The following is a 16,818-nucleotide window of genomic DNA, read 5'->3' as shown; positions in this document are numbered from 1 at the left end:
GTCAAAGAAAATGTCAAAGATAAATGTCAAGGGTCAAAGGAAAATGTCAAAGGTCAAAGAAAAATGTCAAGGGTCAAAGAAAAATGTCAAGGGTCAAAGAAAAATGTCAAGGGTCAAAGAAAAATGTCAAGGGTCAAAGAAAAATGTCAAGGGTCAAAGAAAAATGTCAAGGGTCAAAGAAAAATGTCAAGGGTCAAAGAAAAATGTCAAGGGTCAAAGAAAAATGTCAAGGGTCAAAGAAAAATGTCAAGGGTCAAAGAAAAATGTCAAGGGTCAAAGAAAAATGTCAAGGGTAAAAGAATATTGTCAAAGGTCAACGGAAAATGTCAAAGGTATAAGGAAAATGTCGAAGGTCAAAGGGCAAAGAGCAAAAATCAAAGTACAAAGATCAAAAGGAAGAAGTTCAGATTTTTGAAGTTAAAATGTCTAAGTTTCGCCTTTGCGAATGCCAAAAAAAGGTTAAATTAAATTATTTACATAAGAACGTAAGTAAACACGAAATTTGTCAAAAATCAAACAGAAAATATCAATAAATAAACAGCAAGAAGAAACTAAACAAAACTCTTATCTTGTACGCAAAGTAGAATAAAATAAACTAAATTAAGTAGCGAAAAATTAATGAAGAACAAAAAAAATAATTAATTAAATGAATTAAACTTACCATTTTGTGAAGATATTTTGTCACCTGCAGACGAATAGTCGGAAACTCCGTATCGATGTATGGTAGAAGAAATCTGCTTTCTGCTTTCTACTGGTAGACAGGTGGCGGTAGTGTGCCTGAAATGAACGAGTGAGAAGAATTCATTATTTTTTACTATTGTCTTTGATCGAAAAACATATGATTTTATAGTCTATGGAGGAATCTGCGTGTGTGATTGGAGGACTCGAAGAGGCGAGGGAAAACGAAAGTAGAAGACTTGTCCTGTAAGGGGAAACGTCAGGGACTTAAAAAAAAAAAAAAAAAAAAAAAAAAAAAAAAAAAAAAAAAAAACCCTATTACTATAGTGTTGCTTTATTGCTGTAACTGTTACTGTTGAATCGGTTTATACGTGTTTGTTGATGATGGGATAATGAAAAATATCGACCGCTCACAATACTTCAATAATAACAATATATATTATGCGAGTAACCTTGATATTTTTACGTTGCATTCATCGTTAGCGACTAAAGAGAATTATGTGATGATTCATATTATCAAGCACCCGATGACGGATGTACATACGTTAATATATGTACACACACGTATATACGTTATATCCATATGTACCTAAGCCTTAATCGAAATGAACTCTTATTATGATGACACGCAATGACGAACGTGCAAAAAGGTGAAGCAATATTTGCATTGTTTGCACACATGCAAAATTTACTTGCCATTTTTAACAATACTTGTTTTGCTCAGGATCGTTTTGCTGCTAACTTCATTTGCGATGTTTTGCTGCTAACTTCGTTTATCGATGTCACTGACAGCTCCATTTGACGCGTTGTTTTCTCAGTGTATCGGTTTCTAAATAAGATAAAAAGTTTTGTTAATTAATATATTGTATAAAAAAGGAAGAATCGGTTTCCAACGTTACATTATTGATCTTCGTCTCGATATTCGTTGTCATTATTTCCAATCAACTTGAACAACGTTTCAGAAAACGATAACCTCAAAACTCCGAAAGAAAGATTGTTTCCACAGAAGAATACCTTTCTCAATTGAGAAAGGTATTCTTCTGGAAAGGTATATAATTATATTATATACCTTTCCAGAAGATATAAAGATATAAGATAAAGGTATATATAATTATATTATATACCTTTCCTCTCAACACTGTTCCGTTGTGCCCGTGAAAACTGTGAATTCTCTTACGTTTCCTTTTGGAGTCATTTCCAGATTTATTACAGTCATGCTTCGAGATTTTTATATTCGTCAAATCTCTCTGAACAATCCACCGATCCCCATCGTTTATAAACCCAACATGAGTTCTGCTGAGATAACCATAACGTGACATGTCCACGTCTACGTGTGCAAGTGTGTGTTCATTTTTTTTTTATTTCGTGGATTTGCACGTACATGCACGTGTAATTAACATTCACGTGTATTGCACGTGTAATTGCACTGTTATTGCACGTGTGAATACACGTGTAATCGCACGTGTAAATCCACAAGTAATGACACGTGTAATTGAACATGTAATTTCACGTGTAAAAGCACGAGTAATTACACGTGTAATTTCACGTGTAAAACCATAAGTAATTACACGTATAATTGCACGTGTAATTTCACGTGTAATTGCACGTAAAAGCACGTGTAATCGCACGTGTAAATCTACGAGTAATGACACGTGTAATTGTACGTGTAATCGCACGTGTAATTGCACGTATAATCGCACGTGTAAATCTACGAGTAATGACACGTGTAATCGCACGTGTAATTTCACGTGTAATTTTACGTGTAATCGCACTCACTGACAGTTCCGTTTGACATTTTAACTATGACCTTTGAACTGAGACATTTGAACTTTGACCTTTGCCCTTAAAATTAATACATTTTTACTTTGTCCTTTGAAATTAGACATTTGAACTTTGACCTTTGAACTTTGACATTTGAACTTTGACCTTTGACCTTTGAACTTTGACATTTGCGCTCTGACTTTTGAACTTTGACCTTTGAACTAAGATATTTGAATTTTGATCTTTGAACTTAGACATTTGAACTTTGACCTTTTAACTTTGAACATTGAACCTTTACATTTGATCTTAGACATTTTGACTTTGACATTTGATCTTTGAAGTAAGACATTTTTAACTTTGACCTTTGAACTTTCACCTTTGACCTTTGATATAAACAATAAGAAGAAATGAAGATGAAGACGGAGATGGAGATGAAGATTGAGATGGAAGATGATATGATGAATAAGATGAAATGAAGATGAAGACGGAGATGGAGATGAAGATTGAGATGGAAGATGATATGATGAATAAGATGAAATGAAGATGAAGACGGAGACGGAGATGAAGACGGAGATGGAGAAGAACACGGAGATGAAAACGGAGATGATGACTGAGATGAACACGGAGATGAACACGGAAATAAGGACAGAGATGAAGACGAAGATGGATATGAACACGGAGATAAAGATGGAGATGAACAGGGAGATGAAGACGAAGATGAACACGGAGATGAACACGGAGATGAACACGGATATGAACATGGAGATGAACACGGAGATGAAGACAGAGATGTACAAGGAGATGAACAAGGATATGAAGACGGAGATGAAAACGGAGATGAAGACGGAGATGAAGATGAACACGGAGATGAACACGGAGATGAACACGGAGATGAACACGGAGATGAACACGGAGATGAACACGGATGAACACGGAGATGAACACGGAGATGAACACGGAGATGAACACGGAGATGAACACCAAGATGAACACGGAGATAAACACGGATATGAACACGGAAACGGAGATGAAAACGGAGATGAACACGGAGATGAACACGGAGATGAACACGGAGATGAACACGGAAACGGAAATGAAAACGGAGATGAAAACGGAGATGAACACGGAGATGAACACGGAGATGAACACGGAGATGAACACGGAGATGAACACAGAGATGAACACGGAGATGAAGACAGAGATGAACACGGAAACGGAGATGAACACGGATATGAACACGGAAACGAAGATGAAAACGGAGATGAACACGGAGATGAACACGGAGATGAACACGGAGGTGAACACGGAGATGAACACCAAGATGAACACGGAGATGAAGACAGAGATGAACTCGGAGATGAACACGGAGATGAACACGGAAACGGAGATGAAAACGGAGATGAACACGGAGATGAACACGGAGATGAACACGGAGATGAACACGGAGATGAACACGCTATGAAGACGGAAACGGAGATGAACATGGAGATGAACACTGAGATGAACACGGAGATGAACACGGAAACGGAGATGAAAACGGAGATGAACACGGAGATGAACACGGAGATGAACACGGAGATGAACACCGAGATGAACACGGAGATGAAGACAGAGATGAACTCGGAGATGAACACGGAAACGGAGTTGAAAACGGAGATGAACACGGATATGAACACGGAAACGAAGATGAAAACGGAGATGAACACGGAGATGAACACGGAGGTGAACACGGAGATGAACACCAAGATGAACACGGAGATGAAGACAGAGATGAACTCGGAGATGAACACCGAGATGAATACGGAAACGGAGATGAAAACAAAGATGAACACGGAGATGAACACCAAGATGAACACGGAGATGAAGACAGAGATGAACATGGAGAAAAAAACGGAGATGAACACGGAGATGAAGACAGAGATGAACACTGAGATGAACACGGAGATGAACACGGAAACGGAGATGAAAACGGAGATGAACACGGAGATGAACACGGAGATGAACACGGAGATGAACACGGAGATGAACACGGAGATGAACACGGAGATGAACACGGAGGTGAACACGAAGATGAACACCAAGATGAACACGGAGATGAAGACAGAGATGAACTCGGAGATGAACACGGAGATGAACACCGAGATGATCACGGAAACGGAGATGAAAACAAAGATGAACACGGAGATCAACACCAAGATGAACACGGAGATGAAGACAGAGATGAACACGGAGATGAACACGGAAACGGAGATGAAAACGGAGATGAACACGGAGATGAAAACGGAGATGAAAACGGAGATGAACACGGAGATGAACACGGATATGAACACGGAAACGAAGATGAAAACGGAGATGAACACGGAGATGAATACGGAGATGAACATCGAGATGAACACGGAGATGAACACGGAGATGAACACCGAGATGAACACGGAAACGGAGATGAAAACGGAGATGAACACGGAGATGAACACGGAGATGAACACGGAGATGAACACGGAGATGAACACGGAGATGAACACCGAGATGAACACGGAGATGAAGACAGAGATGAACTCGGAGATGAACACGGAAACGGAGATGAAAACGGAGATGAACACGGAGATGAAAACGGAGATGAAAACGGAGATGAACACGGAGATGAACACGGATATGAACACGGAAACGAAGATGAAAACGGAGATGAACACGGAGATGAATACGGAGATGAACATCGAGATGAACACGGAGATGAACACGGAGATGAACACCGAGATGAACACGGAAACGGAGATTAACCCGGAGATGAACACCAAGATGAACACGGAGATGAAGACAGAGATGAACATGGAGATGAACATGGAGATAAAAACGGAGATGAACACCAAGATGAACACGGAGATGAAGACAGAGATGAACATGGAGATAAAAACGGAGATGAACACCAAGATGAACACGGAGATGAAGACAGAGATGAACACGGAGATGAACACGGTATGAAGACGGAAACGGAGATGTAAACGGAGATGAACATGGAGATGAACACGGAGATGAACACGGAGATGAACACTGAAACGGAGATGAACACGGAGATGAACACGGAGATGAACATGGAGATGAACACGGAGATGAACACCGAGATGAACACGGAGATGAACATGGAGATGAACATGGAGATGAAAACCGAGATGAACACGGAGATGAACACGGAGGTGAACACGGAGATGAACACCAAGATGAACACGGAGATGAAGACAGAGATGAACTCGGAGATGAACACGGAGATGAACACGGAAACGGAGATGAAAACGGAGATGAACACGGTATGAAGACGGAAACGGAGATGTAAACGGAGATGAACATGGAGATGAACACGGAGATGAACACGGAGATGAACACTGAAACGGAGATGAACACGGAGATGAACACGGAGATGAACATGGAGATGAACACGGAGATGAACACCGAGATGAACACGGAGATGAACATGGAGATGAACATGGAGATGAAAACCGAGATGAACACGGAGATGAACACGGAGGTGAACACGGAGATGAACACCAAGATGAACACGGAGATGAAGACAGAGATGAACTCGGAGATGAACACGGAGATGAACACGGAAACGGAGATGAAAACGGAGATGAACACGGAGATGAACACGGAGATGAACACGGAGATGAACACGGAAACGGAGATGAAAACGGAGATGAACACGGAGATGAACACGGAGATGAACACATAGATGAACACGGAGATGAACACGGAGATGAACACCGAGATGAATACGGAAACGGAGATGAAAACAAAGATGAACACGGAGATGAACACCAAGATGAACACGGAGATGAAGACAGAGATGAACATGGAGAAAAAAACGGAGATGAACACGGAGATGAAGACAGAGATGAACACGGAGATGAACACGGAGATGAACACGGAGATGAACACCGAGATGAACACGGAGATGAACACGGAGATGAACATGGAGATGAACATGGAGATGAAAACGGAGATGAACACGGAGATGAACTCGGAGATGAACACCAAGATGAACACGGAGATGAAGAGAGAGATGAACACGGAGATGAACACGCTATGAAGACGGAAACGGAGATGAACACGGAGATGAACACGGAGATGAACACGGAGGTGAACACGGAGATGAACACCCAGATGAACACGGAGATGAAGACAGAGATGAACACGGAGATGAACACGGAAACGGAGATGAAATCGGAGATGAAAACGGAGATGAACATGGAGATGAACACGGAGATGAACATAGAGATAAACACGGAGATGAACACCGAGATGAACACGGAGATGAACACGGAGATGAACATGGAGATTAACACGGAGATGAAGTTGGAGACGGAGATGAAAACGAAGATGAACACGGAGATGAACACGAAGATGAAAACGAAGACGGAGTTGAAGACGGAGATGAAGATAGAGATGAACACGGAGATGGAGATGGAAGATGAAATTAACAATAAGATGAAATTAACAATAAGATGAAATGAATATGAAGACGGAGACGAAGACGATGATGTAGACGGAGATGGAGACGGAGAAGAAGTAGTGAGTGAGATGAGATAGTCAAGTACTAGAACATTGTGATCACTTAAAGAGTCATCTTTATTTGATATTACACAAATATTTTCACTAATTTCAATATTATTAATATTTTTAGTATTTATTTAATACTACCCTGGGCTGGTCCCTGAAGCGCAGGAGTGATCATCTTACCTTCATGTAAGTATTGATCAAGATGCAGTGCATAAAGGTAGGTTAGCTAGTTGCTCTTGTGGTAGGTACTTTATACTTCTAAATTCATAATATAAATACAGTCTAACTCGGTTATAACGAGGATGAAGGGACCCACTGATTTTGATCGTTATAACCGTTCCTCTTTATGTCCGAAAATATGTATTATTTTTTTTAAATACCTATCACATAAAGTTTTTTTTTTATTTGAAACGGTCACAAAACACAATATGTCATAATCGAAACATAATTCATACAATTCACCCACTACGCACATGTTATATTTTTCTGTCAATCCAGTTTTCCTATAAAAAACGGAAAATCTTGTGCTGCTTGAGTACAAAACCATTGTAGCAGTTTGATTAAAATTCGTACGATCACAGTTCCCATATGTTTTTTTTTAATGCAGATAAAAATACAATATTGACGCTGAGAATGACGAAAACTTTTTAAACACTCCAATTTTAATTGCCTGTTCACGAGAGACGCTTTTTCTTATTAGTACATTAGTTGATAATTCGAGGATTTGTTTTTAACGGACCTGCTCTAGAATTGATCTGACATTCCCCACCTTGTAATGTTTATTATGCTTTGTCCATAGTAAGCATAGATAGAACATACAAAATTACGAAACAATCGTAAAAATCCCCGAAAAAAACATGACGTTCAAAACTATATAATAAGTTATTATAACAAAGTAGGTCCTTACAGACATGACAAAGCTTGCAATTTGCAACAAGCAATTCAAAACCCATATGCGTGAAACCTTTTTTTTACTGTCGGTGACAACACCAAATTAGTACTTAAGAGTCATAAACGCAATCCCATCCCGGCGGCAACGGTCTAATTGCCCGGTCGGATTTTATTGCTTAAGGTCGAAAATGTTTTAAAGCATTCAAATATTTTCAACATTAAAAAAAAAAGACAATCTCTTTTTGCTCCCTTTCCTATAGCCGAGAAGTTGTTCGTTATAACCGTGAATAAATGTATGGAGAAAATCAGAAACCAAAATGTCAACGAATGTTTCCTCGCTACATCACGCTATAACCGTGCTCGTAATAACCGAGTTCGACTGTATCGATTAAAAAAAATTGCTCACTGTTCGGTATTTATTTGGAAAAGACCTGGCAACACTGCTTACAAGTCACCGTCGACAGTATATCGATCCTTGCAAAGTCGCTGTTGAGCATATCTATACGGTTTAGTTCTCTGCTTCAAAAAATTTCGCAACATATCCGAGTCCGACGTAATGTTGACATTTGAATGATTACGGCTCGGATAAACAAAAAACGAACGCAAATATCCAACTATGATAGGAGACTCGTCGGTTGCCGGGAGCCGCAGCCGGGAGGATGTCGGACGGCCGATGCGGCGACGCCGACGCGATGCATGTCTGTTCTTGTTCCGATTCGGAACAAGCACGGACAAACATCACCTCCAGAGTTAATTTCTGAATTGCAATCAAGATATTTATTTGTTTACATATTTTTACTACTTTTTTGTTAGTTTTGGGGTGTATCACCCTCTTCTTCTTCTAAATACCTAGTTCGATTTGCCCCATAATTTACTAGCGAATTGAAATCGTTTTTACTCGAATTTAGCCGGTCTTCGAGAAAATTTAAAATTTATGTGGGACATACGGAGAACTGTCAAAATCAGTTATAATAGGTGCATATTATGATTTGAACTGTGATAAAAAACTCGATATTAGTTAATATTATTGACTGTAGGCATTGTACTTATGAATTAAAGGCTACACGATAAAGATAATCATCAAACATGAAAGATCTAAATTTCATGAGCACACAACGGAATTATGTAGGAACAATGAGGACTATTTTCTCGTTACTGCTGGAGTTGCAACTGAATATACAAGAATGACTTGCATGTCACCCTTGAAGTATAAATATGTCACATAACACGTGATGATGAAATTTAAAATCTGCGGATAAATGTAAGATTAGCATTTAATGTGAAGTTCTATAGGAACCAACATGCGTGGTATTTTATTCAGTTTTAGATGAATAAGTTGATATCACATAAATTGGATCAAACGCCGAATAACGAAGTCAGAGCTTAGCTAGTGTCCGTATGCCGTATGCGACATGCGACTGAAATTTCACACATGGAAAATCTTTGTTTCACACCGACAATTTTACTAAAAATCAAAAAAGAATAATAATAGGAATATACAATACATATCCATTTTATAAATTAAATTATTAAAATCACACATGGGTATCTTAAAAATAATTATTTGTAATCAATTCCTTAAAATGTTTATACTGTCCAATTTCAATATAATAAATAACAATTGAAAAAAAATCACAAAGTAATTCGTTATTTTAATATCCACATTCAACATTTAAAAAACAAATAATATTACTATTATAAAAGTACAATGCACATTCTTTTTTAATACAAGTTTTACGAATATAATATATCAGATGAAAAAATAATTTGACATGAAAGTTCCTTTCACGATTGAATAAGGAAGCTGATGATTGTGTAATATAAATTTGTCAAAATAAATATTGTTTACAAAACACGACATCCGGCATCCGTGCATGATCCGCGTACACTTCTGAAGGGTAATAATGACCAAAGTGCAGAAAAACAAGCACTAACGGGTATTAAAAATGCATGCGAATATAGATCACATAGGCAAACATTTTTCAGATTATTAGGATGAATTTCGTATGACACATATTAAGGATTTTGCAAAAACCGTAAATAACATCTCCAACATTTGGGAAAAAAATTAAGCTAGGGGAGACCACAGAAAAAGATAAAAACATTGCCTCGATCAAAATCGAATATACAAGGCACAACATTGATCTTTTATACTTATTGACATATTTTACCATCCGGTTTCATTAAGGGTTATTTGTATTTAATGTTTATATGTAGTATATAAATTTGATGTAAGTATGCCGTATGGACGTTTTGCTCGAAGGTAAGGGAATAATAAACCATCTACAAATATTTTGTCGGCGCCATTTCTTTTCGACATCTACTTTTTATTATTTTACTATTAATCTTTTAAAATCAAGTCTGTCGAAAAGAATTCAGAGTTGTTCTGCACTTATAATTTGACGACAGGAATGAAATGGCCCCGTTTTTGTTGTTGTTACGAAATATGTTATATGTATACGTATTAATATCATTACTGCACTGACCGGACTTATCTACATGTAGTCTGTAGTAGGTGATCGATATTTTCTTAGTATGTACGAGTATGTATTGAATATTTATAGAAGTATGTATTATGTTAGAAAATAACTGAATATTTGAGTGACATTAATTGAATTCATTTATTTGTATAAAATTATTACTACAAATGCGATACCTGAAATGTATACTTAAATATTTTCACATTGCATATTCTTAGATTCAGTGTGGAAATACTCTCGTTATATTATCTCGACAGCGTTTTACGTTGTTGTAGTATAAAAGTAGGAATATCATGCACAGATATTATTTGGAGAATTCGCTATTTACTTTACCTAAAACCACGAGAAAATTATGGATGGTGAAGCGTAAGCAGTCCGTTATTAAAAATTGAATAAAGTTGTGGTAGACGGAGGAAACTGTATACATACACAAGTATTGTTTGTATATGGTCGAGAATATTATCGATTTAATAATCATTATTTGATTTATAAAAATAAAATACACATTGTAATATTAAGAGAATCAATATATTTATTTAAAAACATTATGTACGTACGCTCAAACAACGAAGATCCATGTATGTATGTAAATAGTAACCACCGCGAGATTGTTCACTTCCATGTGCACCACATCGTAAAAATGTAAATACTTATGTTTTTTTTTGTTCTTGTAACATCTGTGTAGTTTGTGATTGCTGAAAACAACACAAGCAATGAATTAATTAATTAGCTAAAATAGTTATTACAACTAAAAAGCAAGCACTTATAAAATTGCCATCGATTATCTGATCATTATTTGAAATGAAACACGTTTCTACTAATATTATGATACACACGATGAACGTGCAACAGGGTAAAAGCAACGCACGAATCAGTTATTTCACATAGTAACTACAGTGGAACGTAAACATAACGAGTAATTCGCATAACAAACAAAGAATGTGAAAAGTTTGCTCTCTGAACGAGCGACATTTCGCATAACAAGCAGAGAAAGAGCAAGTCCCCTTTTCGCGACATTCACTTGTGAGCCGGGACTTTCGTGGCTCGGGAAGGACTTCCCAAGAAGACCCTCACTTATGCTTGGAAAAAACTTTGGCCATTGAGTGTTGTATTTTTGAAACAGTACCTGTGAAGTCTACAGTCAACGAGATTGTGTCACTAGTCAATATCATGGGACTCTTGGTGGATAACAACGATATTGAAGGGCCTGTGAAAGAGCACAGCCAAGAGCTGACCACCGAAGAGCTTATGGAGTTGCATCATGTTTCACAGCAAGAAATTATGGAGGAGAAATTGTTAATGGAGGAGGAGGAAGTAGCAGATCAATAATCTTCTAGCACAATAAGAGAAATGCTGCTTTCAGCATATCCTATACTTTTATAGGAAACTGTAGCATCGTATAATAAGGATCATTCTAAGGTGGCTATTCGTGCAACAAATTTATTCAATGATAATGATGTGACATGTTTTCGCCAAATTTTTAAGCGTCTGTAAAAACAAATGTCTGTAAAAACAAAAAGTGTAATGTAAAGTGTAATAAATGTGACGGTTTTCTAGTTTAAAGGAATTAATTATTTGTCTTAAACTCATATTTTTATTTAGGTTATTTTCAAATCTGAATTGTTTCCAAGTTGTCACTCCTTAACAATTTATAAGTTATCTTCTTTGAATAAACGTTAATAATTTTTTTTTTTAAAAGACCATACTTACGGCATGGAATGCATTATCGTATTTTACATCGATTTCTATGGGAAAACACGTTTCATTTAACGAGTACGATGCTAGAACGAATTATGCTCGTTATAAGAGGTTCCACTGTATACTTAATTTCGCTCTCATTTTATGATAAGGGCATGCAAAATTTACTATGTTTTCATAACAAAACTTGTATTGCTCGGGATGGATTTGCAAAGTGCCTTAATTTCCGTTTGTTATCATTGACAGTTTCTTCAGACGCGTTATTATTTTCGTATCGACTTCCTAAAGCTTCATAACATTTTTAATTGACATTTTCAACAAAAGGAAAACTCGATTACGTTGTTGATCCGTGTCTCGATATTCGTTGCCATTATTTCCAATCAACAAAGACATTTAAGATTATATAAACCCCAAAACTTCCGAGGGAAGATCGTTTGCGACAAATATTTCTTTATAATACGAGTATACTAATATTTAACTCTACTCACAACAAAGCAAATACTATGCATTCGCTGTGAATTTCCTGTCAGAGCTGATCAAACCATTATGTGAACAATCGAGTCCTAGCGTCTTGGCCTATCACGAGTTCTGATAACCCCAGTTTAAGCTTAATTCGAGATAAAAATATATGTATTTTATTTTTATTTTTTATGATTTATTTTTCTATTACTAATCCTTTTTCGTTTGTAGATGTTGAAATTGCTTTTAAGTTTATGATGCAGAATTGTCTGCTCTAGTGAGTGGATTACCTCTTAAAGTAATATACCTAGTAAAGATTACCTGGTAAAGATTACCTAGTAAATAATAAGTACTGTACTGCCTTACTCATAGACAAAGAAAAGGCATTTGACAAGGTACAATGGAGGTGATGACGATATAAACATAAAATACAGGGACAGACGTATAATTCACACACTGCATAGAGAGGAAGCTGCTATAGTTCGACGTGGCAATGAACAAAGAAGCAAGAATTAGGCATGATGTGAGGCAAGGGTGCTCCTTGTCGCCAGTGTTGTTTAACGCATATGGAATAATGGTTGGAATATCCTGGAGAGACCACATCTCGAACCACGAAGTATTTATTGTACTATGAATAATCGAAGAAAGAAGGCACCCACTCGCAACTATCTTGAAGAGACGCGCCAAAAGGATCGGCCCCGTGTTGTAGTTATATTGATATCAGTAGTGATTTTTTATCCATACTTTTGATTTATGAAAAATTAAGAGCGAAGTGTATTTTTGCTGACAAAGTATTACAAAATACACCTAATAATAGACAAATAATAGATGAATAAAATAATTAAAAGCCAAGTGTATTTTTGCTGAACAAAATATTGTATTACAAAATAAGAAGAATCAATATTTAAAAAAACGACGTACAAAACACCCGTCCTTAGTGTGTTAAAACACAGATACGCAAAATTACACCGCGCTGCCTTCGACGACGCAGATTGATTTTACCCTTTACAACGTTGCCAAATCTATGCAACAGCAAATATATTTTTAACTGTTTCTATTATATAAAACAAATGTGTTTTTATGCCAATTGTGTACTTTTTTTTTTCATGACCATGATTTTTTTTCTAGTTTCCAGTTGACGTTCTTACAATGATCACCGTGCCACGAGGACATGGGCTGTTCAACGCATGAGGAGCTGAAGAGGGTTTCGCAAATAGACCAGAGTGGCAAAGGAGGTGCCATTTGTTGTTTATTTGGTTTAGTTAAGATTTGTTAGGTTATGTTAAACTCTGATACCTTGAAGAAACCCATTTGACCAGGATGTTCTCGATGGCGGCCGTTGAGATTGGTTGGTTCGATTGCTCCTCCTCGTTGTCAGCTTCTCTTTGAGTTTCATCATGTGTCTGGACTACTAGTACTTGGCACTACAGTTGTCAGCTCTTCTTAGTGTTCTTCAACGAGCTCGTGCGCTGAACCACTCGAGTGTCCTCAGCTGCTTCTCCCTGCATCGGAATGCAGTCCGTGAGTGGCGTGATGGACGAACATAAATATCGTTGTGCGCAGCTTTCGTTGTGCGAGGCATCACTGTAAATTAATAATAAAATAATTATTGTTTGAGCAGAAAAAAAATTGTATTTTAAGTTAATAATATAAATAAACAATTATATTAAAATGGGTGTAATGGTTACCGTATTTAGCTACCGTATTGGAGGTCCCTTGTGAAAATAAATATCAGTGATTTTAGACTCTAATATTTATTTAATATTACCCTGGGCTGGTCCCTTAAACGCAGGAGTGATCCATGTAAGGTATTGTTCAAGATAACACTGCAACACATAAACGCGGTGTTATCATGATCGTTAACACATGAAGGAAAGGTTATCAGCCCTCCGCATCAGGTATCAGTCTACTATGATACATGAAGCACATCCGTGTATATAAAAAATAAGAAATGAAGAAATTAGGATCAAAACCAGAATAGCTAAAAAATTTAAACGTCTGGTTCATAGTTGTTTATAGCAATTTCTCCAATTCAACAACAACAACAAAAACTTTTGAATACTAAGATGAACGATATTTTTAAATCAGTGATTTTTACCGACGACTTTGATGGTCACCACTTTTACCGGCAACTCGATTCTCCGCAAAGTGACGACCCTGGTCCTAGTTATATTGATATTTGAATGATTACAGCTCGACTAAACGAACGTGAACTTCAAAGACAACAACGCCTGGAGGCGCGTTGCAGGAGCCTGGGTGAGGACCTATCCGACATCGGATCCGTTATAGTTCATAAGGAACTGTCACGAGAGGTGGTATCATACATGATATAACTAGCTTAGGACATTGGTACCATAAACCAAGCTCGGACAACCCTCTTCTAGTGGAACGGAAGGTCTGCTGATGACTGTCAACAGTCCGGCTTCTGAGGAGTTTTGCGTGGTTTCCTCCCAGCAATGAGCAAATGCTGACAAGTTTCTGATTGGCCTACACTAGATCCCAACCTCCTGTTCCCAACACAGATTTAAATATAACATCTTTTTTAAGTTAGAAGAAAAAAAATAACTTAATGATCTTTAGATCATTTATAAACCTTGCACATCTTAATAAGTATAATAAGCAAGGTAAAAATAACTTAATGATCTTTAGATCATTTATAAACCTTGCACATCTTAATAAGTATAATAAGCAAGGTAAAAATAACTTAATGATCTTTAGATCATTTATAAACCTTGCACATCTTAATAAGTATAATAAGCAAGGTAAAAATAACTTAATGATCTTTAGATCATTTATAAACCTTGCACATCTTAATAAGTATAATAAGCAAGGTAAAAAATAGATGCAACTCTAAACTGACCATTTATTTTTGTCCTCAAAACGGGACATCTACCAATTTTTACGTAATACAATATATTTTCAAGAAAACACATATTTTTTCAAAGTTTTTATGTATAAATAAAAAGAAAAAAAAGTAAAGTAAAAAAAAGTATGGAAAATGCTCAGAAATAAAAAGAAACCAATAAGCAAATAAATATGGTCACTTTATGCAACTCCCATCTAAAAAAAGTGTTTGCATATTATAAGTTTTCTTATACAGTACAATCCCGATTTTCCGGGATATATGTTGTAAAAAATCCCGTATAATTTATTTCCCAGTTAATCCGAAAACATGAAGAAAATGTAGACAAATAGAATTTTAAAACTGCGCTTGTGTATACCTACTTACTTAGTAAGGCGCACGTGTTGGCAGCGTGTCTCGACTAGAGACGACTAACCTTATAAAACTTTTTCACTTGAAAATATTTTTTTTGAGGTTGATACCACAAAGTATCGTATGAATTATATTGGGTAAGATCCGATAATTTAGATGATCCTCATCAGTAAATCCGTTCTCAAATACCGAAACAATAAATCTTTCGTCAAATAAATAGCACCGATTAGGCTGGGGTATTTTTATCACAAATTTTATGATTAAAATATTATTTATCAAAAAACAGGTTATCAAAGTAATTCACAAATATTTTAAGCCATAAACATCACATAATATAAGTGAGATACTGTTATATCACTGCGGACAATAAATGAACTCAGCCCTCAATACGTGTTTCGACATTATAAGTACTATTGTGAAATATATATTTTTTTATCTTCTTCTTCTTCTTTTTAATGGCTTTTCACCCAACTTGGGTGTTATAGCCAGTGTCGAGTTATTTTTTATTTACACTTTTTACATTTGACTTACAAGTGTTAGTATTCCTGTTAGTGGGGTTAGTTTTATTAGAAATGTTTAGTGAGTTATCATACACATTTACAAATTTATACAATTAATTTTAAGATATTTACAAATTATTTTATAAACAAGTTTGTTAGGGGAGGTTAATATGGTTAAGATGTTTGCGGGAAATGGAACGTTTATGCTGGGGAGGTCTGAAAGGAAGCTCGGGAAGCCGTCATTCAACATGTTTTTTTTTATAAAATGTTTTTGATATACCTATAGAGAGAAAGAAAAATCTATAAAGAATGTGATTCGTACCAAAGACAGACGCGTAGATGAACGAAGTGAAGCAGCGACCCAAGTCGCTGTAAAACAAAGCGGTGACTTACAAGTCACCGTCGACGGTAAGTCGCTGTTGGGCTTATCTATACGGTTTAGTTCGCTGTTTCAAAAATCGTCGCAACATCTCCGAGTCCGACGCAATGTTGACATTTGAATGATTTCGCCTCATCTACGGTTCGGCTGAACTCGGATAAACAAAAAACGAACGCAAACATCCAACTGTGATCGGAGACTCGTCGG

At 36.7% G+C, this 16,818-nt stretch overlaps 1 long non-coding RNA gene across 1 annotated transcript; it reads right to left on the bottom strand.

Moving 5' to 3' along the window:
- Positions 1-10,255: 10,255 nt before the first annotated feature.
- On the bottom strand, positions 10,256-16,818 carry LOC148302769 (uncharacterized). The gene is made up of 3 exons (XR_015838594.1): positions 16,555-16,818; positions 13,815-14,102; positions 10,256-11,056 (listed from the first exon to the last, which is right to left on the bottom strand). It is a non-coding gene; the product is annotated as an uncharacterized LOC148302769 (long non-coding RNA).

The sequence above is a fragment of the Brachycentrus maculatus genome, unplaced genomic scaffold, assembly GCF_059751285.1.
Source record: "Brachycentrus maculatus isolate JH-2025_06_01 unplaced genomic scaffold, ASM5975128v1 h1tg000418l, whole genome shotgun sequence".
Lineage (NCBI taxonomy): Eukaryota > Metazoa > Arthropoda > Insecta > Trichoptera > Brachycentridae > Brachycentrus > Brachycentrus maculatus.
This window is presented reverse-complemented; position numbering and strand designations above follow the sequence as displayed.